The 23,749-nt window shown below is 49.4% G+C and overlaps 1 protein-coding gene across 12 annotated transcripts in view; it reads left to right on the forward strand.

Moving 5' to 3' along the window:
* Window positions 1-664: 664 nt before the first annotated feature.
* The window catches only part of PPFIBP1 (PPFIA binding protein 1), a 104,897-nt gene continuing 81,812 nt past the window's right edge, over window positions 665-23,749 (forward strand). For 9 of the 12 annotated variants that reach the window (XM_030238203.2, XM_030238208.2, XM_030238206.2 and 6 more), the window contains exons 1-2: window positions 665-755; window positions 1,301-1,381. The gene's annotated coding sequence lies outside the window, so the exon portion shown is untranslated. The remainder of the gene's footprint in view (window positions 756-1,300; window positions 1,382-23,749) is intronic. The other 3 variants (XM_050970214.1, XM_050970208.1, XM_050970211.1) reach the window with 3 other exon arrangements.

Consider the following 23,749-nt stretch of genomic DNA (forward strand, 5'->3'; position numbering starts at 1 on the left):
GGCGTGGCTGCGAGGCTGTTGATGGAGTACACTGAGTCCCTTACACTGTATAAATGAGAGTAACGCTCGCGCAAAGGAGCAAGGATTACTGCATTAAAACCTGCACCATATTTATCCTCAGCACTGAGGCAAAGCGCTGGCACGGGTGCACTGCAGATTTAACCAGGGTGTCACTCGGTGCTGCCTCCTGCCAGCTGCAGCACCGGTCTCGCTGCTCGGGGGCCGCGGCTGGGCCCCTTCCCTTGCGAAGAGCGATTCGGGGGATCTCGGGCCGCTTCAGCGCAGCAGACATTCGGGGACATTCTTCGGGATCCCGAGGTGCGCACGGGAGGCCGGGTCCCGGGCAGAGCACCCTGGGCTGCTCCCAGGGAGGTGGCGGAGTCCCGGTTCCTGGGGGTATTTAAAGCCTGGACGTGTCGCTTGGTACCAGGGTGAGGATCGCGCCGTGCTGTTCACTCACGGGCTGCGCTCCATGATCTCTGGGGTCTCTCCCACCCTCAGCGATGCTGGGATTGTCCGTGAGGGGCACTGGGAACCCAGCCACTCGCACCACCCCACGCCGGCTCCCTCATGGCCGGCCCCTGGAGCGGCGGCGGGCGGTGCCTCGGCCGGGCGGGGCACAGCGGCGGCTCGGGGCCGGTCTCGGGGCCGCGGGCGGAGCGGGGCGGAGCGGCGCGGGCGGGACGGCGGCTGGGGCTGCCCGGAGCCGGCGGAGGCGCGGCCGGCCCGGAGGGCTCTGCGCGGTTCTGCCGCAGGTAAGGGAAGTTCGCGGGACGCGCTCCGAGAGCGCTCGGAGCCGACTGCGGCAACTTGGTGTCCCGGCGGGATGAGCCCCGCCGTGCCCTGCCCCGGCGGCTGCTCTGCCGCCGCCAAGGCCCGGGGCCCCGGCAGCGGGGTCGGAGCCGGCCCGGGCCCGGGGACGGGAGCGCCGCGTGTGCCCGGGGCAGGGGGACAGCGGGGGGGCTGAGCCGCCACATCCCGCCAGCCTCTGTTCCCGCTTCGTGTCCCTGTCGCCGTGCCGTGTCCCAGCCCCCTGCTCCCCCTGCATGTCCCTGTCCCCCTGCTGCCTCCCTTTCAGCGCTGCCGACCTTCTGTGCCTTGTTTCTGTGCTGGACCTGACGTAACTTTTCGGGAAGTTTTGGAGGGAGGTTGGCGTTCTCCGGTTTAATCTTTTCAGGCTCTAGTAGGACGCTTCAGGCGCTGGTGCTGTGAAAGTGCAGTTATGAGTTTTATCTAGAGCTAACAAATGTGGTTTGATTTAAGGCCTGGGGTTCTTACATCCTGTAATTATTTTTTCCAGGTCTGTTTCTGTTGGAGCCGTGATTTCTCCCAGCTGAAATAGCTGTGCTCGCTCGCACCGTGGCTGGGTGCAGCCGGAGCTGTAAGAAGCTGCTTTACACCTCCGTGGCTGTTGCTGGGGGTGGGGAAGGGGAAGGGAAGCTTTGCTGTTCGACGCTTGGCTGTGCTGCGACACGTGTGTGCTCCCTCGTGTGAGTGAGGAGCGCAAGGAAGAGTTTCAGGCTGGGCTTGGCTGTGCGGAGCCTTCAGAGGCTCTGCGGGCTCTCCTCTCGTCATTGTGGCCCGAGAGAGGCGCTGCCAGCAGCACCGTGGCTCGGCTCTGTGTGATTGCACCGGCAGCACGTTGAGCAATACAAGTGTCGCTGCATTCCAAAAAGTAAACGGCAGAAATGGGTCACGGAGTGGGAATATTCTCCGTGCTTACACCGTGGAGCTTTGGGGAGGAAGATGTCCCAGAGTGTCAGCTCGGCGTTTATTGCCTCTGTTAAAGGGAGCAGCTGTATCTTGCGGATTTCCATTTGTGAAGGGTGTAGTAGAGGTTTCAGTAGAACTGGTGCTCTCAGTGAGGCAGCATGGCAGGTTGGTTTGGGAGGTGTTCTGGGAAGCAGAAACTCTCTGTTTCAAGTGCAGCAAAGATTTTGGCCTCTGAACTTCTTCAGATCACAAAGAAATGAAGAGCCAGAGCACTCCCTACTTTAGCTTAGTAGCCATCCCAGTGGAGTTTTGGATTTAGCACAGCTTCTTGAAAAGCTGTATCAGAGGACAGCTGCTGGCAGTGACAGGACTGTCAGTGGTGTGCTGTGGTGCTCACACATGAGGATTGATGTTCCCATGCCAGGAGGGTGAAGTTGGTGTTTCTCTCCTCCCTGAAGGCAGCGGGAGCGGAGCAGGTTCCGTCTTTGGCAGCCTATCTCCTGCCCTGAGCCCTGGGATTTCATCCATTTGCTGCATCTGGGTGTAAGAGTTGTGCTGAGGGATGTAGAAGTTGCTTTGTCCTGTGCACTTGTGTCTGCAGCAGATCCAGGCTCTGCTTGTCCCTGACACGCAGGGTGGAGGGCCTTGAAGCCAGGGCTGTCCCGCGGGGCAGGACCCGTGGTGAATTTCATCTTTTTTCCTATTTAGATGTGAGTCCTGTTTCCTTTCTGGGTTGTGCTGCCAGGGCAGTGTGACACACTGCAGGAAGGAGAGGGGTGCTGCTGGAAATGTCTGTGCAGGTGCACGGGGAGGCTTTGCCTGTGAGCCCTGGCAACAGGAGGGTAATTGTTAACATTCCTGAAATGACAGCCATTCCCAGGAGACTGAGGTTCCCAGGTGGTGCTGCCGGCCTGGCTGGTCGTGTTGGTCCCTGGTGATGAGCAGGACAAAGTCTGGTCACTGCTCACTGGCCAGCTCAGGGTGGCCTGAGGACAGGCAGGGCTGTGAGTGAGGAGGTGCTCGGTGCAGTGTCCTTTAGGAGGTTTAGTCTCCTTAATCCATCCAAGTGGGGCTTCTCTGACGTTTCTTTCCCCACCTAAAGGAACACTTTCAATGAAGTGGAAATCCTTCCCCTGAAGAGCTTTGAAACCAGCGAAGGTTTAGTCACTTTCTTATTGCTGCAATTGCATCAAAGCGGGCCTTTGGCTTGCTGAGCACAAGGGAGTTGCTGTGAACCCCTTGGAGGAACTGACTGATTTTCTTTGTTGTGCTTTGTGTGTTTTTTTCTGGGAAGGTGGAGGGAGCACAGAGACGGGCCCAGATCCCAAATCTGGGACGGATGTTCCAAAAACACATCCCTGACTCCTGAGGTGGTTCAAAAGGAGTGCAAAACCCTCCATATGCCTCTGACTGGGGAGTCAGCTGTTTTGCAGTAGTTTTCAACAGAGAAGCTAGGAGCCAAATATTAGGCAGGATTTAGGTGGGTGATAGAGTATCCTGTGGTTTTAGGGGTGGTCAGTAAAGCTCCTGTTCCACTGCTGAATTTGCATGCCCTTCCTCAAGGAGATGCTGGTAACTTTTGCCTCAGCTGCTAAATGGTGATGTGCAAGTTAGGTTGGTGTATCTGAGACAGCTGCTTCTTGTGCTTGCCTTGGTGATTGTCAGGGCTTCAGAGCAAAACTGAAGTTATGTGGCTGCTTTCAAGTGTGCAGTTATGATCTGACCATTTCTGCCTGGCCAGACCACATCTCTAAAGCTACAGAAGCAAGGAACAGGTTTATTGGAATGTTCAGGCAAGTTTTGTTGTGTTCACTCCTCTTGAGTGGAACGTGTGCACGCAGCTGTGCAATAAGGATACATAAAAACACTTAATACCTTCATCAGTAAAACTGCTTAATACCTTCCTGTACTTAGGCTGAATAGTAAACCCCTTCCCCCATTAGTAATTGTGACATCCCATTAGTCATCCCATTAGTGACTTCGCTTTTGAATCTAGCCCAGGAGAGGTGAACTGCTGTTTCCTTGCCTCATGCTTACTGCTGGTGTTTATGCCCACATGTTTATTTAACATTTACTATAAATTCCCACTCTGGCTGAGGGAAGACAAGGTGATTATTTAATGACAGCTTCAGAAATCACAGGTAACCCTTTGGAGATGTCTGGCTTGCAAGCTTTAACCTTTGCATCGCACGGAAAAGGCTCTGTGCTAGTCCCCAGATTACATTACATCTCTTTCTTTGTGTTTGGAAAAGTCAGAATCTAATCCAGAACGAAAACGTGGTTCTCTTAGAGGTCAGTATTTCTCTTGCCATGTGTTTGTTCCCTGCATTTGTTGTGTGTGTCCATTTTGAAGTGAGTTCAGCAGAGATCATGATAAGTCCTGACATCTCTCTGTAGGTCTCTGGTGGGATCTTAGCTTTGGCTCTCTCTTTGCCCAGGGAGGGTGCTTAGCTGGGAAAATACCTTGAGATGTAGGGAATGATGCATTTTTTATATTCTTTCCTTTTTATTCCCCCTCCTCTCTCTCACAAATGGACCTGTGTATTGACTCAGCTCATACCGAAGACAGTGGCTGTTTGTTACTTTTCTAGTAGTGCTTGCTGCCAAAATAGTACTTTATTTGTGCTTAAAGGATGGAATTTTCAATTAATAATTCGGTAACCACACTGGATTCACAGCTGCTTGTTCAGGCTGTGTATTGCTCTTGCTATGGGCATATACAATTTCCTGGTGTTCTTTAGCTTCCAGAGCACTTTGTTCCTCTGTGACCCCTGCTGTACACAAGGAAAGTGTACAGCTGTGTGCTGGGTTAAAACTTTCTCCTTTTTCCATTGGCTGGCCTTCTGTTTCTGTTAAAAGGCTAAGATAAACCAATTGTAAAAAAAGCTGATTTCTTTCCTCAGTGAAACTATATTTAGATACAAGTTTTGCAGCCCATTGTAGGCAAAACCTTTCTGGGTGCTGCCCCCCCGGGTCATCTTTATCATTAATTATAGAATCATAGCATTTGTTAGGTTGGGAAAGACTTCCAAGGTCAGTGAGCCCAACCTTTGACCCATCCCCACCTAGTCACCCAGCCCAGAGAACTGAGTGCCACATCCAGTCCTTGCTTGGACACCTCCATGGATGGGGACTCCAAACCTTCCTGGGCAGCCCCTTCCATGCCTCACCACCCTATCCATGAAGAAATTCCTGCTCATGTCCAACCTGACCTTCCTGGCATAGCTTGGGGCCGTTCTTCTTGTCCTGTCCCTTGTTCCCTGGGAGCAGAGCCCAACTTCCCCTGGCTGTACCCTCCTGTCAGGGAGTTGTGCAGAGCCAGAAGATCCCCCCAAGCTTCCTTTTCTCCAGGCTGAGCCCCTTTCCCAGCTCCTTGGCTTCCCTTCATCAGACTTGTGCTCCAGCCCCTTGCCCAGCTCCGTTCCCCGCTCTGGACACGCTCCAGCCCCTCAATGTCCATCCTGCAGTGCCAGGCCCAGAACTGGACACAGCCCCTGGGGCGAGGCCTCCCCAGTGCCCACAGCAGGGGGGGACAGTCACTGCCCAGCTCCTGCTGACCACACCATTGCTGACCCTGCCCAGCAGCCATTGGCCTTCTTGCCCACCTGAGCAGGTGTTGGATGATGTTCAGCTGCTGTTGACCAGCACCTCCAGGTCCTTTTCTGCTGGGCACTTGCAGCCACTCTGCCCAGCGATGCAGTGACAGAGACAGGTGGAGAACTGGGGAAATGTTGGGCTGTGTAATCCAGCCTGCCAAACCAATGTATCTGCTGGCTGTGAATCCGGTCCCTTTGTGCTGACAGAGCTGATACTTCTGGAGAGAGCTCCTCACCAGAGCTGCTGGCTGGGGGGAGTTGTTTGTGGTAAGGTGAGGATGCTCCTGTTCCCTTCTGTGCCTCTGTCTCATTAAGCAGTGCAAGTTGTGTCAAGGAACAGCACCAGAGGCCACTTCAGCAGTCTCTGGCTTGTGATGTTTGAGGGGAAATAAGAATAACAAACCCAGTGACTTTAGGCAGCCCTGGGCTTACATTTTGATGGTAATCCCTGTTCCAGCAGGCACAGTGTTGTAACTCTTGCATGAATAAAATCCCCTTGCCAAATGGTAGCTGTGCACAAAAGGCTGAGGTCAGGTGTGCTGATGCAAAAGTTAGTTTGCACTTGCATCTCTCTTTATGGGCTTTTCCCCTAAGTATTAGTGGAGAACTGAAGGCTGAGCCTGGAGCCGGCTGCTGCAGCATCTGAACTCCAAAGTGGAGAACTCTGTGCTGCCAGCCAGCTGTCAAATTGTGTCACAGATGGGAAAAATCTGATAACCACTAGTGTGAATCAGCATCTTTTAAATCCAACAGTTCTCAGGGCTCCAAATGTGATGGAGTTGGAAGAAGAGCTTTGCTTTCTTGCCTTGTTACAGACACATCAAAATAAGAGGGAAGTGTAATGGTCTGGTCTTCCCTGCCTTGCCTCAGACTGATCCGTTCTGAAGCAAAGCATAGGGAAAAACAGGGTATGTTTTATATGTCAGTGTAGAATTATCCCCAGATAGTTCATGGGCACTGCAGTGGTTGTGAAGGGAGATACAACACACACAGTTTATAGTTGGTAACAGAAAAATAACTGTAAAATAACTGCAAAAGTATACAAACTGCCAAACAACCAATCCCGCAAACCTCCTCGTTCTCAAATCTTTCCCTTGTTGTGCTCTGTTATGGAGGTCAGAAACAAGAACACACATGCATTTACCCAATCAGCACCAGGATCTGTTTTGGGGATGAGGGAGGGCAGTTCCTTTCCTTGGTGCTGTGGCAGATGTGCACACAGCTGTCCATCTGCTCTGTCAGCAGGCATGGCCACGGGGGCCTGGTTCTCTCCCAGCTTTGTGTTTCGTGGGCTGAGTCTGTCCAAAAAGTTGAGAGTAATCCAGAAAAGCTGTTTTGCTGAATCTCGACTTCACGTTTTCTCTCTAGAGTGTGTGTACTCACTAACTACAGCCATGTAAGAAGTTTTGACAGAAATACAGCCTTTGTGAAACATGGGAAAGGTGTGAGCACTGTTGAGGGAAATTAGCTATTTAGACTAGCCCCGGTCATGCAGAGTATAGGGGGTGGGGAGAAGGACCTGCATCCTGTGTGAAGGCTGGTCTCCATGTTTTTGGGTGTCATGAGGCTGGCATGTGAAGATGTCTGTAGGATCAAATTAAAGCTCTGCAGAGTGTAGTGCTGCTAATTAATGTCTGTCTTGAAGAGCAGGTGAGAAGAGTACCTTTTTTGTTAAAACACCCTGAGCTGTGGGTGTGTTCTGAAAATAGTTATGATCTCACGTGGTTGTAGCCCTTGTGATCTTGGGTTCTGTGCAGCTCTGCCATGTCCTTACACAGCTGCCATAGGTTGGTAAAAATCTCTCTGGTCATACGAAGACTGTCAGAGTCTGTTCTCAGGCTTGGATCAGGTGGGCTGCTCCTATGGAAAAAGTGCTGTGGAGGCAGGGAAAGGGAGCAAATGCCTTGGGATCTTCCCAATGTGAGATGAGCAGGTACTCTTAGATGTCAGCTGTGTGGTTGTGTTTTGCATGATTTTGGAACATTTTCTTTTGTCTTCGAAGCATCCATCTCCTCTGTTCTCCTGGTTTAGATTTTCGACCTGTGCTAAAAGTAGGATGGATTAATCTTTGTCCATCCCCAGCCTCAGGGGGGAGTGTGCTGTCTCTGAGAGCTGCTGTGTGCAGGATGCTGGGGCAGGCAAGGGTTGGGGTGTGGGTGAGGCTGTGGCTGTGTGGGAACAAGGAACATTCCTGGTGCTGGAACCTGCATTCCAAGATGGAAAACATGGCGGAGGTGGTGGTTTGATGGCCTTGATGCTCAACCTTTTTGCTCTCCCTTGTGCACTGGAAGCATCTCTGGTAGACTTTTGTTCATGGGTGGGGGAGGGATGGTACACAGAGCTTCCTTTGGAAGAACCAGACAGAAATTTTATCCTCCCCAGAAAAAGCAAGGTGCTTCATCCCACAGCTGACAAACCCATTGTGTGATCTACACCCTGAGGACCTCTGTGCTGCAAGGGGGAATCTCCACATTGCAGCTGGAGGCTGAAGTAGCCATTCTTAGTGACTTCCCTCAAGATACAAGTTTAAATGTCTGTTCTCCTTTACCTGGATGTGCATTGTAGGCAGTGTCATGGCATTAGTGGCCTACAGAGAGGGAGAGGAGGAGGTGTTGGAGCAGCAAGGGCACGCTGCCCACTGCTGTGGCAACAGTGGAGCAAGGGTCTTGCTGAACAAGAGGGGGGGTGTGTTGAGCAGCTGGTCTCCAGGAAAGGCTTGTGGCAGCTGGGTGGCTGCTGGTGGATTCAGGTGCTGGCTTTGTTGTAGTATCCTCTGTCCTGCTTCCAAACCAGGATTAAGCCAAGGAAAATATTTCTTTACTCTTAATTTAAATCCCTGGGGAGTTGGTTTTGCATCAGAGCAGACTTGAAAAGGCTTGTCAGTTGGATCTTAGAGCCATCAGCATTTTTTTCCCCTCCATTTAACCAAAGCTGGTTTAATTTGTGACAGCACTTCTAATTTGTTATGTTTGTAAAGGAAACATCACAGGGGAAAGTTCAGAAATATATATTTATATTTCTTGCCTGAGATTAAATTGGTTCTAAAAATTTGGTGTTTGTATTTTTATAAAGAAAGGCTGGATTTTTTCTTTCTATATCACACAGTTTTTGTTTGGTTTATTGTTTGTTTTCTTCTCCAGAAGGAGCATATAATGGCTTACCTTGGTGTCTATCTTCTCTTGGATGTGAAACATGTAACTAACAGGTCATAACCAAAAGCATCTTCTCAGAGGTTTCCCCACGCATGGTAGAGTTGGTGTTGGACCTCCTGTGCTGGACAGGGCCACTGCAATCTCTCATGGTGCTGGAAAGAACTGTATTTTCTGGACTATCTTTAAGATGTGCAGCAGGAATTTGGTTGCACCACTCCCTGCCTCCCTCCTTGGGAGGACTGGAGCCTGTGTTGGTGAAGGATCCTAGAGAGGTGTGTGCCCTGCTCTGGGTGAGTGGGAGGACTGCGGCTGGGTTTGGGGTGCAGATGTGCCCTCCTCCCTCCCCAGTGCCCTGGTGGGGGCATGCAGCCATCTAGCAGCAGTGGCTGAGGCTGGGACTGTGCCCCATGGCATGGGGACACTACAGTCTCATTCATGGCTTGCTGCTGGCAGCTGGTGGCTGGTGTGACCAGCTTTGTGGTACTGCTCTAATGCTGGGATGCTGCTGGCAGTGTTGGGGTGGTGGAAACATCTGGGAACAACTGGCTGTGAGTTGGGGTGAGTCCTGGGGCTTTCCCGTGGCATTGGCTGTCCTCAGCCAGCTTCCTGGGGAGCTTAGAGGATGGTTAATTCTTCCCCCCTTTCAGGCCTTCACAAGAGTTAAAAAAGCAGCATTGAAGATGTGGCTGCATTTCTGGATAGCCATTAGGTGGACAGAGCAGCCGTGGGTTTGTTCTGCAGCGGCAGCATCTTGGTCTCTTTCCGTTTGCAGTAGAGCTTCAGTGTCCTTTTGGTGAGCAGTCATGAGGCTGTAAACACAGTGTGGAGATGAGAAGATTGAGATTTATTTTCAGGGTGGTGCTGGTAAACTTCCTGCAGCTTGTGGTAGAGATAATTCTACAGGTTCTGGCTCCATTGTTGTAGCTGGGTCTAAGGTGAATTTAAGAAAAATGTTTTCGTTGAACAGCCTTTCCTTTCTGTTTTATCCAAAGGGAACTATCTGTTCAGAGGCTGATCTGTTGTTCTCATTACTGAGGGAGTTTCTGAGCGAGACCTAAATCCATTATTATTTGCATGTCCTTATCTGTGTGACACAGGTTTTCCAGGTCAGTATCTCATGTTTCAGACTTCTCTATGTCTCCTCTTGTCATGGTGTGCAGTCTTAAACCTGCATATGCAGGAATGATTTCTCTTAAAGGGTCAATAAGGTGAAAGGCACTTCTTGGCATCATTTTGGGCAGAATCAGCTGCTGAGCTCACAGCAAGCTCTTGGGCTGTTGTTGGAAGGAGAGTGAAATGCAGAGCTGTCCATCCTATCCATCACAAAGCTGTAATGCCTGCTGGGGGTGGAGAGGAGGCACTGGTTACCTGCGAGGCTTATCAGGGATGAGACTTCCATGTGACCTGCTCAGAGGGAGAGGGAAACATCTTGTAGCTCAGCATGACTATGAGGATGAAGACCCTCCATTCCTCCAGAGAGATTTGTGTTGGAGCAAAACCACAGCCTGGCCTTGGGGAGGACCTCCTTTTCTGCAGGGTGATGGCAGTGGTAGCCAGAAATGTTTTTCCTTTCGGAGTTTGTTGGACGACAATCCATGTGATATGTGTGTATGGTTACCTCCTTTTTTGCAGATGTACCAAAGCAGGATCAGGGTCAAGGCTATCTTTTGCAAGGAGCCCCTGGGCTGATGTCTCCATCTGAAATCTGTTCTTAAATTTTCTTCAGCTTGTTGCTCTCAGACCTCACCGTGCTTGAAACTCCTCCCCACTCTTCCAAGGAATTTTGCAAAGAAATCAATAGCTGTCTAGTTATGACAGCAAAATGAAAAAGGCTGTAACATCTCCATAGCTACCAAAAAATACTTGTAGAATGCTGGTGGAAGAGAGTGCCCTGGAATTATCCCATGCATTCCTTGCACGCAGACTGAAAATTGTTTGCATTAGTTAAGTAATCGCTGCAAGCTTGCCCGGTGAGCAATGTTTGGTTACTGCAATAAAATTTTGTTCCTTAAACCCTGTGAAGCTGAAAAAATGAATTTGTTTTACATAGAAAATGAACTGACCTGAACTCTCTGTAAATGAACTGATTGTAAATGGACCAGCTTAATCCAGCTTGGTTTTTTCCTCGTGTTTCATGTAGCATCTGAAAAGAGACAGCTTGTGGCAAATTAGCTAGGGTGAGACTACAAAAAGATTGAATTATTCCTGTTTGAACAGCTCCCAGCATGTGAGCACTTGCTGCTTGGCTTGCACATCATCTGGCTTGCCAGGGCTGCTGTTATGGAGGTGAAAGTAAATAACCTCCAACTGGAAATCTTGCTTTTGCTGTAAATGATGATTTATTCATTCACCAGTGAAAATACCACAGAGATATGATGAACAAAAACTACAATTGCTGTGTGCTTGGCTTTCTTGCAACAGATGCCTCTCCCTGTTGTGTTTCTATGCAGAGAAGCTGTTTGACACTCTTTCCTGTGCTGTCCTAGGTAGTAATTTTGCTCCTGGTGGGACCTGGCACTGATGTGGAAATGCAGTTGTCAGAACAGAGATGTTTGCTTGGGGTGTGTGCGTGCCTCACTCTGGGCCATGGCAGCAGAAAAACAAGTGGCAGAGTTGGGCCTGCCCTGTTTAGGCAGGGCTGAGGTGACTGTGAGCACCTGGACATGCAGAAGGAGTTGGAACAAGGGGATGTTTCTGTAGCTTGCCTTGATACGCTGGTGTATATGGTGTATATCTGTGCCTCTTTTGGAGGGAAAGGACTCTGCAGTTTTGAGAGCCACGATATAAGAAGGATTTGAAACTCTCAATGTCCAAAGGAGAGATTTGGAGATGGTGAAGGGCCTGGAGGAGAAGCCCCATGAGAAGCAGCTGAGGACACTTGGTCTGTTCAGCTGGAGAAGAGCAGACTGAGGTCAGAGCTCACAGCAGTTCTGCAGCTTCCTCACTAGGGGAAGAGGAGGGGCAGGCCCTGATCTCTGCCCTGTGTGACAGGGACAGGACACAGGGAACGGCTGGGGCTGTGTCAGGGGAGGGTCAGGGTGGATATCAGGGAAAGGTTCTTCCCCCAGAGGGTGCTGGGGCACTGAACAGGCTCCCCAGGGAATGGTCACGGCCCCAAGGCTGCCAGAGCTCCAGGAGTGTTTGGACAACAACCTCAGGTGCAGGGGGGCATTCTTGCGACTGTCCTGTGCAGGCCAAGAATTGGGCTTTGATGATCCTTGTGAGTCCCTCCCCACTCAGCTCATTCTATAACTAAAAAGGGTAGGGAAGCTACAGCACATGTGGTAGCTTGGGATCAGTCACTCAGTTGTTTAGGACAGTGTATCCAGCTGGACTGCTGATGCTAAATTGGAATTTGGCTGTGATACTGCACTCAATTTCTCTTTGTACTAAAAATGTTCTATATACTTTTCCAATGGCTGTGGTAATTAGGCTTGGCTTTGCTGTTGCACATGGAGAGGAACAACTTTTCCGTTCCTCAGATCAAGCTGTGTTCACTCAGCTCCTGCAGAGTGTGCATTTAGGAGCAAAACAGGGGGTCTGTCTCTGTCTGTGTTAAAAATAAGGAATGGGGTCCTACTACCTTCCCTCTGAGCCTTACTTTGTGGTCTCTTTGCCCTAGGATGTTGAGCCATTTGTGGGTGAGGTGTTACTTGCTGGAAGCAGAGTGAGAAATAGGAGTGCTTTCCTATTTTTTTTCAAAAACCCCTTAGAGCCAATGAAAGTACCATTTCTACTTCTAGTCAGAGTTCCACTTTGCACTGTTTGACTTGCCACGTGTTTTGGGAAGAGAGAGGTGGTTGGGGATGGAGACCCAGTGGTGGTCTAGAGATGCCTGTCCTGTTGTCCATTTTGTCTGGGCAAGCTATTAGGGGTATGGCTGGGGAAGGGAGGAGGACACCCTGGTACCAAAGGGATGGTGGGTTTCTGCTGCTGAAGTCCTTGGCCGTGGAAGTGAGGGGCAAGGAAACAGGGCCCCCAGGGAATGTAGGGGCACTGGACTGGGCTTGTTGGGTGGTGAGAGCCCCACCTGAGCTGCTGCAGAGCAGGGGACCCTGCTGGCTTTTGCAGCTGGCAGTGCCACCTGCCATAGGGTCCATCTTCTCAGTGCATGTCCCTGCCCTCCCACAGGCACACAGGGAAATTCAGAGTGCTGTAATTTGTGGTGTCCTTCCTTCAGTCCTTCCTGTCTTGCCTGTGCTGCAGAGTTTTGAGGCAGATGTTTTCCTCTGGTATCAGGCCCTCATGCCTGGATTTTGTTGGTGTTTATACAGAAGCATGAGGGCAGCCAGAGGTTCTGCAGGGTCTGATAGAAGCCATACATGAAATTAATCCAAATGAAACTGTTAGTTGTTCCCTGATAAACAGGAGGTTACAGCGCAGACTCAACATGTGGCATAGCTTTGAGACTATGAAAAATCAAGCATGAATCCTCCTCTGAAAGTTGGCTTTCCCTGTTTGAGGCTTGATGAGGTTTTAAGACAAGCCAGTATGCCAAGCTTGCTGTGTAGGCGTTTGTGGGAAATGAGGCAGATTTTTGGGAGGGGACTGTGGGTACAGGGAGGCAGAGGAGTGCTGGAGATGAACTAAAGTAACTAAAAATCTTTTGGGGGGCTGCTCAAGGTGAATCTGTGGACCTGCAAACTCCTCTCTGTGGATGAGGGAGAAGTCAGGCTGTGTGTCCTGCTAGTGTGGGCCAAACTGGAGCTGCATTGCCTACATGGTGGGATTTTGTATGCCAGTCTGTATGCCAGCTTCCTCCTGGTGCTCCACAGCCATGGAGCATGTGGCAGGGATGTGGAAGGCAGGGGAGAGCAGTCTGGTCAGCGCAGCTTTCCAGTGGGTGGGTGATAGCCCTGTTCTTGTTGCAGAGCCTCTGCTGGGGCTCAGGAAATGCTGGAGGTTGATTAATGGCCAGACTCTCAAAGGGAAGCTTGGCATTCCCCAGGACAGTGTGAAAATATGTTGCTGGGACTGTCTCTGGCTCTGGCCCCCTTTACCAAGCACTGGGGTTGAGGGTGTTTTGGACATCCCAGCAGTAGTGGCATTAAGGAGCCATCGTAGGCTGGAATGATTTTCCATGGATGGAGCCAGAGACAGCTCCCAGAGTCATGGGGCTTTGCTGGCTTGTGTCTTCAGAGTTGTGTCTTTGGACAGATTTCTCCCAATGAGGATTTTAGGCCTCTCAAAGAAGAAAAAGTGTACAAAGATGTGCCTGCTCAGGAAGGTGTTCTGGGAGCAGTGGAGGCAAGAGATGGACCAGTGTAATTTTGCAGATGAATTTGTTCTGGCCTTGAACTGTGCTCCTCTGGACAGTTTGCAGTGCCACCTGGCCCTTGGCACCTGCTTGGCACTTGGACCATATTAACTGCTTGTGTTTGGAATTCCAAAGAAGAGGCTTCCCCTCTAGACTTCCTCTTGCAATTCACATCTGTGAAGCTGAATGCAGATGCTGCTGGCCAGGCTGTGGGGATTCATGTCCAGCTGTGTATGTACAGAGGAGGAGAGATGTTATTTTGGCATCTTCAAAGGCAGCTTACTAAAAATAGGCTAAAGCCCATGAACCCGGGAGTGAAAGTAGTTATCCCATAAGTCTCACTTGATGCATCTTTGTTTTTCTTCTGCCCTGAAGAATATTTGTTTGGAGTATGCTCCATGTTTCAGCGTTTGCTGAAAAGCCAGTTGTGCTCATGCTGGAGCTGCTTCTGTGTGGATGGGGCCAGACTGAGCTCTTAACTCCACCACTCATTGCCTTTGAGGCTGGGGTAAGTTGCCTTCCTTATTTTCACTGTTTCCAGCTATCAGGGCTTTTGTCTGGCTTCTTGAAGCCTTTGTGCTGTATGAGGACAGACAAAAGTCATGTCTGAGCAGAAGCAACGCTTTTTGGGGAGGCACTGCCAGTCAAGTGGCATGTGAAGAGGTCAGTGTGTCACAGCAAGACCTTTCCTGTGGTTTGGGCTGCTGGCCCTGGCCATGTTTTATGCGTTTGGTAGGGGCATTTCCTCACACACATGTAGCAGCCTTTCCCTCTTAGCTACTTTGTGGTTTTGAGTCTTTTCCATACCTTGATACTGTCTTTCCCTGCATCTCTTCCTCTGGTGTGTGCATCCTGTGAGCTACCTGTGCTGAGGAGTCCCTGCCAAGACCTCGTGCAGGTTTTGGGAGTGGAACCGCCAGGTTCCCTCCTACACAAGGCTGGGGCCTCCGGCAGTGCAGAGCTGGCTTTGTTTTCAGGAACACAGAATAAAGCACGTCGGTATTAACTTGTCTTCACTGGGCTGATCCTGGCTGCAGCTTAGCTGGGTCGTAGCTGGTAGGGAGAGAGACTTCCAGATTTTATTGTTGTGGAGAAAGAGCTTGTGCTTTGCTGTGTCTTCATAACTGTTTTCTGTCACTGAACGCCTGGAATAGTAGGAGGTAGTGTTACATTTCTGGACAAGGCTTTGAACAAGATCTGCTGTCAAAACAGCTTGATAAACTGCTTACTGTTATGCAGAATGCTGGTCTGTCATTTTGCAAATTGAATTACTGGAAAGCTCTTATGATTATTAAAAGATACTTTGTGTTAATTTAATTTCCTGTAAAAGACACAAGCTGTGTGATTTAAAGAAACAAAGCAAATACTTAATCAAGGTAAAAGCAAAATCTTCATATCTATGCATATGCAGAGCTTAAATATTGCATACTTCTAATGACATCTTGTGCAGGGACAAAGTAAAAAATTACACATAAAACCCCTGTACTTTAAAATTTGTCAGTTTTGAAGAAAGCTGGAAAATGAGTAATGAAACCCTGGCAAAGCGGGAATGAAGAAAACATTGCTTTAATATCTTCTCTGAGTGATAAGAAGTAGGAAATTTTCCCCTCATTGTATTTTAAATGAGCTTAAAACTGTGTTGCAGACAGCTTGTGAACAATCAAAATTCAGGGGTGGTTTTGTGAGCAGAAGGGCTATTATTTGGTCTTTCTGGCTGGGTTCCAGCTCAAGGGGTCTCAGTTGTGGTGAAATGCCTCCTTGCTATAGGCAAGCATAACTGTTGCCTCCCCCTCCTGTTCCTCAGGGACCAGCAGCCTCTCCTCCCATTTTTTCCATGCTGATGTCCTTTAGAACTGAGTTAAGCTCTAGTCATCTCACCCATATATATTGAACTTGACTCCAGTGAAGGAGTGAAAGGCTTTTGTGCCCAAAATACTGAATGATTATCTGGCCACTCTTCCCGTGGTGAGCGGCTGAGGAAAGGTGTTCTCAGTTGTGTGTTCCACTGGAGCTGGTCCCTCTCAAATGAGTCAAACATGAACGATCTTGGGCATCCTTATAAGGAAGAATGCTGCTCTGGATAGCAGTAGGTGTGCTTTTAAGGATGCCAAGGGGTCTGAAAGCTCTGTTGTAATTATATACAACAGTAAACTTTTAAAACAAACACATAAAAATATGTATACAAATGTTGTGTTGCTTTCTGAGTTTGTCCACAGGGTATGATGGAATTGTGTTGAAAATATTGGGGGAATACTTGGAGAGTTTTGGGGTCCCTGAGTGTTGGCTGCCTGCAGTGGTGCTTAGGCACTGCTTAAATGTGTTTAATCAAACATTTGCCTGTGTCTCCTGCCAAGTGAAGTTAAGCGTTGTGCTCAAATTCAAGATGTAGGTGGGAGGGCAAGTCAGGGACAGTGCTGGAGCAAGTTCTTCAATGCAGACAAACTCTCTGGTAATCAGTCTGTTTATCCAAGTCCTGCAGCAGTTTAGCATTCCTGTTCTGTCGTTCCCTTTGCGTGTACTCTCCCCTCCTGCTGCACGGCTATTCAAAGTTCATCTCTCCTCAAAAGTGGCTCTGCCTGTCCATAATACATCAAGTGATGTTCCTGGGGCTGTGTATGCTTTATTTGTATTGTGTGATTGTGTGGATACCTGCTTGTATCATTTCCACATGTTTTTTCCTTGCAAGAATCCTGCTAATGCAGCGTGGTTCATCATGAACTGAATTTATCATGTATAGGTATTTCTCTTACAAATACCTGACCCTGGGAGCAAGGTTGGTGTGTGTGTATCCAGCTGGTGGTTTGTTTACTGGGTGTTGTTAAAGAGCTTTGCTGTCTCCTGCTGCTGCCTACTCTGCTCTAGAGGAGTCATCGAATGGCCTAGGTTAGAAGGGATCTTAAACAACACCCAGTTCCAACCCTCCTGCCAAGTGGACACCTTCCACTATCCCAGGTTGCCCTGTCCAGCTTGGCCTTGGACACTTCCAGGGATGGGGCAGCCACAGCTTCTCTGGGCAGCTTGTGCCAGGGCCTCAGCACCCTCACAGGGAAGAATTTCCTCCTAATTTCTAATGTAACCCTGTATTCTTTCAGTTTAAAGCCATTCCCCTTGCCCTGTCCGTACATGGCCTCGTCAAAAGTCGCTCTCTTGTAGCCCCAGAAGGTGCTTTAAGGTCCCCCTGGAGCTGCCTTTGCTAAGGGCTGAGCAGCCCCAGCCCTGAGTCCTGAGAATCCTGCTACCACATGTGACTTGAGCAGGTCCCCTTTGCAGGACAGCTCCGAAGCTGCGTGTTTCCCTGCCCCTGCATGTCCCAGTTGGTGTGAGCTGTGTGCGTGTGTTCCTGTGCTGAGCTCTCTGTGTGTTCAGCATGACTGTACCGAGCTGTCCTCAGGCTGTGACCCTCCCAGTGTTCCCAAACTGAGCGCTGCAGGTCACAGGAAGTACAGCTGCATCGCTTGGAGTCTCCTCAATTCTTTAAAAGGATTTCCTGGGAACAAAGGCTCTTATTGCTCTTGTTCTTCAATTTGCTTTGTTGTTTTTTTTCTTCTTCTGCCTGCTAATAATCTTGGCTTCTTGTTCACAGTTTTCTCCCTTTTTAAGGAGGCTGGGAAAATAATGATTTCCTTGTTTTTTCAATTCTGAACTAAGTTTGCTGTGGTATCTGTAAGGCAAATAAATCTCCTTTTGCTACTTCTTGGCTTAAGAATACCTTTAATTTAAGAGAAACTATAGATCTAAAATAACAAAAAATACAGCTTGACCTTTATTAGTTAGGAAAATAGTGATGTAATGAAATGTCTACTGAGAAGGATCAATGGCAACAATCACATGGCCCTTTACTTGTCGATTTCCTGGCTCCGCTTTCCAGAAAGCCCCATGCTTTGCCAAAATCAGTTCTTAGCCAGTGCAACTATAGTGCCTCCTGAGGCTTTAAGTTTGCTTTGATATCTGCCCTCACGCAAATGATCAGTTCCACCAAATTTAGATTGAGCAAAGGCAGAGGGGATGACTGGTGAGGGGTTACAGCAAAGTTTCCTGCTGTCCCATCTGTCCCAGAGCAATCTCACCCCACTGGAGCTGCCTGCCAGATGTGCTTGCCTGCAGCACAGCCCTTCTTCCCCCCTGGCCAGGCAGTCTGGAGCAGGAGGGCAGTGGACCACGGGGATAACCTCTCCTTGCAGCCCAGGTTAAGGGCAGCATCCTCAGGGAGGGCTCTCAGGTGGCCATACAGCCACCTTCCTTACTTTTGCCACCCCACCCTGCCCCTTGACATCATCTTGGGGATAATTGCAGCTGTTCTGAGGAGCAGAGAGTCCAGCTGCTGAATCAGTGGGCACATGCATGTGTCACCGACATGGTTTATGTAAAATCCTTTACTTAGGATCTTTCATCTCCTGAGAGCTGAGAGGCCTCAGGAACAAACTGTAAACAATTCTTATCTGCTGCTGTGGAATGCAACAGGGGGATGTCTGTGACTGGCCCCGTCAAACTGTTTGCAATTGAGAGCCTATCACAGAACTCCTGTTCGGCTGGTCTCAGTCTGAGAAGACCTCAGTTTACACATTCCTTTTCTATTCTTAGCATAGCCTTGGTAGTGAAATCCTTCTCTCTCTTCTTTTAGTATAGTTTTTATCATATAATAATAAATCAAGCCTTCTGATACATGGAGTCAACTTTGTTGTCTCTTCCCTCATCTTGGAACCCCTCAAAACGAGGTAACAAATGGTGACCTCCGAGTGACAAAAGGAGCACCACCACGAAAGGTGAACACCGAGGACAGAACTGTCAGATGGTGCCTCGAGTGAAGAAATCACCGCAATTGGACCCTGAGTGAAGAAGAATTCTTCATTTAGTAAGCCCAGAGGAGCGTTGCTACATTTGGGTAAACCCCGAGTGTTTGGCATTGATGGTCACCTACACCAGGGACCACAGGAGTGGCTTCTAGCCAGGAGCTGAAGAACTGAAGATCCTGAAATTGAGCAGAGTTCACAGCCGAGGCTGGCCACAGAGAGAACCTTTGAAAAGTCTCCGAGACAAGATGTCCGGGTGTCTTTGCGGCACAGAGCAGCCTGCTGAAGCCCAGAGGACACTGTCGCAAGGTACTGTTTACACTGCCCTTCCTAAAAATGCTGCCCTTCGTGCAGGGTGGGCTAGGATGTGGCAGAGGGTACCTACGGAGGCCGAGGTTTCATTCTCTTTCGGAGATGAAGGAGTTATTAACCTCTGGCAAAAATGGAGTCATCGATGTGGAGTCCCTATGGTGAAGAGACATTTCTATGAGTTTTTTAGATGGACAAAATATTATGGCTTTTTCCCTGATCTGTTATATTCCCTTGATTCCTACATATGGGACTTCATGGCCTTGGTGTTCGAAGATGCTTTGCACCATGAGGGATTTGGAACTCCTTGCTGTTTTCCAGCATTTAAAACTCTCTTCTCAGTTTTGAAATGGATAGAATATTCATTCGAGGACATTGCGTCTTCAAGAGGCCGTTTCTCGCTGGAGCTGGGAAGAGTGGAATTTGTGCAAAACCGCAGCCTGCAGTTTCCCATCCCCCCTGACTGGGCGCAGGGGGGCGAAGCTTTGCCCGCGGCAGAAGAAAGGTTTTTTTCTGCGACCTTGGAGCACGCGCCGGTGGAACCGCTTGCCCCCCTGAGGACAGGGAGGTGGGTTGGCGCCGCGGCCTGAGCCGCTGCCCGCCCTGGAGGAGGGGCCGGTCCCTGCAGCCCCTCCCGCGGGTCCGCCTCCGGCGGGGGTGGACCCATTGCCTCCAGCAGAATTTGTCGGCGTTTCGGTGGCTTCTCCTGCGGCGCCGCCCCCTGCTGCTGGGCCGCCGTCTTCCGTGTCGGCTCTGCTGGCGTCGCTGGCTGCGACTGCGTTGCAGCTTCTGGTACCCGGAGAAGACGCGGCGGCGGTCCCCAGCCTGGTGGGGAACGCGCTCCTTTTGGCTTTGCAGCCCCCACCGACCCATCCCGGCGGCATCGCCTCCGGCTGGAGCACCGGGGGAGGGGGCTGGGCTTGAGAGTCCCCAAGCGGAACCGTCATCGGACCCGACCACGGCGGCCGCCGCGGCGACTGCGATCAGCCGGGACCCCCCCCCCCCGAGCTTCTTGGGCTGTCCCGAGGCTGCCTCTGCGGGGGGAGCTGGGATAGGGGACGGGCGTTCCGGCTTGCCCCTCCGTGGGGGGTGTGTGGCTAGGCAGCTGATCTCAGGCTCAGCCCACCTGCTTGCTTTCAATCTCGGTGTTTTTCGCGGGCTGACCTGGGTCAGGTTCAGGATTTCCCGCTGGGGGTTGGAATGCCTGGCTCCCCCTGCGCGCCCTTGCGGCGTGGGGGAGGTGGATCCTGAGCCTTTTGCCTCCAGTCCCCAGCCCGCTGGGGGTGGTGCCGAGGGGCAGAAAGAGGGAACGTCCTTTGCGTTTGCGTTGCAGAGGCAGGAGACACAGTGGACTGTGAGCATCGCTCAATTGCTCTGGGGACACAGCACCCCCAGATCTGGGGTGTTGATCCCTGGGAAAGCTTTTCTTCCCCAGCTGCTGGTCTGCACCGGTTCAGCGGGGATGAAGCGTTCGGTCACTCGGGCTGCCCGGATGTCGGCAGCTGTGTGCCGGGTTGAGAGAACACAGAGCCCGCTCCGCGGGCCGGGTTTGGGCCGGTTGGCTCGGTTCCCTGGGCCAGGGCCTCCCGGCCAGCGCCTGTTGGATTTGGGGGCTTTATTCCCCCCGCCGGGACCTGGCCCACAGTTCTGTGAGCCGGGTCTGGGGTCCCTATTCCTTCCACGGGGTGCAGGGCCCCCTGCAAACGGTGGCTGATGGACCAGCCAGTTTGGGGTCTCGGTGACCCCTTCCTTCTCTGCTGCTGCTCTTTCAAAAAAAAAAAAAAAAAAAAAAATTAAAAGGGCTGAAAGAGCTACCTGCTCAGAAAATTTTGCAAGCCTGCTTCAGGACCAAACGGGACTTTCGCAATGTCAAAGAGGACTATTTTCAGTTTGGACTTTTTCCTGAAACTCAGCTGTTTGGACTTGAAGCAATGAACTTTCCTTGGACTGTTTTTGCATTTTCTTCTATTTAAGATTGTTTTGGTGATGTGATGGGAATTTGGTGTTTTGCAGGTGAAGGGCTTCCCTGATGGTTCCCCACCAGCATTTGATTGATATTTTGATTGGCATTTTCCTTTGAATTTACTAAAATAAAAAGGGTGAGATGTCACCGACATGGTTTATGAAAAATCCTTTACTTAGGATCTTTCATCTCCTGAGAGCTGAGAGGCCTCAGGAACAAACTGTAAACAATTCTTATCTGCTGCTGTGGAATGCAACGGGGGGATGTCTGTGACTGGCCCCGTCAAACTGTTTGCAATTGAGAGCCTATCACAGAACTCCTGTTCGGCTGGTCTCAGTCTGAGAAGACCTCAGTTTACACATTCCTTTTCTATTCTTAGCATAGCCTTTGTAGTGAAATCCTTCTCTCTCTTCTTTTAGTATAGTTTTTATATATTATATATCATATAATAATAAATCAAGCCTTCTGATACATGGAGTCAACTTTGTTGTCTCTTCCCTCATCTTGGAACCCCTCAAAACGAGGTAACATGCATGTCTGGATCATTCTCCCTTGGGGTTTGGGACTAGACTGCATCTCCTCAATACTGACTATAAAGGATCTGTGACTGACATGAAAGGACTTGGAAAACGTTAAAAATTGGTTTAGCCCTGCCCTGGCACCTTCTGCCTCTGCTTTCATGACATGCAAGTGTAAACATCACAACTTGGCTTTCTGGGACTAATCCAGCCTTGGCTTGAGAAAATGGATATTTAGGTGGTTCTCCATTAAGTCAGTTCTATGACTTTGTAAAAAGTGCCCTTTGAATCAAACCTGGTTCCTTCGTGCTCAGACAGAGAGTGGCCTGGGTTAGCAGTCAGTCTCCCCTGCTTATCTTTGTTCATTGCTCTCTTCCCTCCTCGACTTTGCAGTGCTGTTGAATCATACCTCGCTTGGCTCCAGTGGTTTGCCTGGCTGCCATGTGGGAAATCAGCTGCAATCCTCAATCTGCTGCAAATCTGATAGAAAACTTTGTTGTTCAGCTAGAACAAGGAGTTGAGACTTGTAGTGGCTCATTGACCCTTTGAAAACACACTGAAGATGGATTGGGCAAAGTTCAGTCTTCAAAATCATATCCCCTGCTCTGGTGCATTTGTTTGCTTTTGTCTGTACTATCAAAGCTTATTTTGTATTCTGTATCAGCATCCTTGTGTGGAAGCTCCAGTATTACCTCTGGATTTATTACAGGCAACTTCACAGTGTTGGATTTGCATAAGCTTAACAAGGTTACAATGTACAAGTTTATTTAAAAGTAGTAGAGCCTTTGGATAGGAAGTCAAAATCTCTATTATTAATAAAATACAATTAAGTTTCTCAGTACCAGGCTAGTAATTACACAAAATTCATTGCAGTATGGAAAGACTGCAAACAGAAGCATAGACGTGTGTAGAAGGAGGCTTTTGCCAATACCAACTGCCTGAATTGTTCTACTCTTAAAAAAAAAAAAAATCTCCCTTTTGTCTTAAATAGTACTATGTTTGCTGTTTGGAGTTTGTAACTAGAGCCTATTCCTTTGCTTGGTGTGAGTGGTTTTAAACAGCAAAAGCTTTGAGGTTTGTGTGTCATGAGGTGCTGCAATCCAGTCATTCATTTTCTCTTCCTTGGTGAGCGTTTACGGAAATTTTGAGGGCTCAGTGAGGACTTGGACTCATCCAGAAGCAAAATCATCTGTTGTGAACACTCTTGGATTACAGGGAAGGCTGGATACAAATCAGTATTCTCTGTTTTCAACTAACTTGTAGAGAGTGGTAGTCAGTGCAAGACAGTGCACTGTTTCAGAACTATTTCAGCAGTGACCTTTTCAGCATCCAGCATATTTATTGTCCAAGAACTGTTGGAAAAGCTATAGTGAGATGGGTCTTTAGAGTCTGGATTGCACGCACAGGACTGCAGTCTAACACAGAATAGCAGCTCTGGGTTTAGGCTGTCTTTTGTTGCTTTCCCTGAGGGAAGACTGGAACAATGAGGTGAAGAGATGTGCTGGAGCCCTCAAATGGGTTGGCAGCAGAGCCCTGAACATGAAGCCAGAAGCCAGAGCATGCTGTAGTGTGATCACCAGGCAGTAATTCTGGAGCCACAGCTCTGGGCAGACACACCAGTGCATCGCTCTCCTGTGGCATGTGGTGCTGGTGTCTATCCTGCTGTCCTGTCCTGTGCTTATTCTGAGCATTAGGTAAGCTCCATTTACCCTGCTCTGCCTGGAGAGTTGAATTCTTCAGTGCGGCAGTGATGTTTTGGGTTTTTTTTAAGAAGGGAGTTATTGGATTTCTTTTGGCAAGCAACTCAAAGTAAACTCAGAGATGTAAAGCTTCCTAAATTACTCATCTTTTCCACACAAAACTGGGTATAACATAGGGCTTGTCTCAGACATTTTCTAATAATCAAATGTATCTGGCTTCAGACTGAACATCTGAAAGAAACTTCTGGGAAGGAGAGCCATGGAATAAACAGCAAATGAAATCACTTTACAGCCCTCTTTTGTATTACCAGAGGAGGAGGAGAGTGATTACTTCTTAGCAAATTAGGCTACACAAAAGAACTCTATATAAAGATTATAAGTGCCCTAATGAGTAATAATCAGTGATGAAAACAGAAAGGGGAAATGCATTATCACCAGCTGCATTGCTGCCATGTCTCTGAGGATTACTAGGGTTTAATGAGGACCTGTGGGAAGCTCTTTCCATAATTCCATCTTGCAGGATGTGATCTCAGCCTTCAGGTCCCCGGCTTGCATGAAGAGCAGGGGGGGAAATCCTGAATTAAAAAGCAATGTGGTGTTGCATGCTGGGAGTCCTGTGCTTGAGATGCCGTCTCTGCAGAAGAGAGGTAGCAGGCATCTATTTCCATGTGGCAAGTTGTGCAGTGCTGCACACACAGCTCATACAGATCTTCCGAATTTGTCCTTCTTTTCTCTGCACTTCATTTCTTGT

The sequence above is a fragment of the Serinus canaria genome, chromosome 1A (assembly GCF_022539315.1).
Source record: "Serinus canaria isolate serCan28SL12 chromosome 1A, serCan2020, whole genome shotgun sequence".
In the NCBI taxonomy this organism is placed as follows: Eukaryota; Metazoa; Chordata; class Aves; order Passeriformes; family Fringillidae; genus Serinus; species Serinus canaria.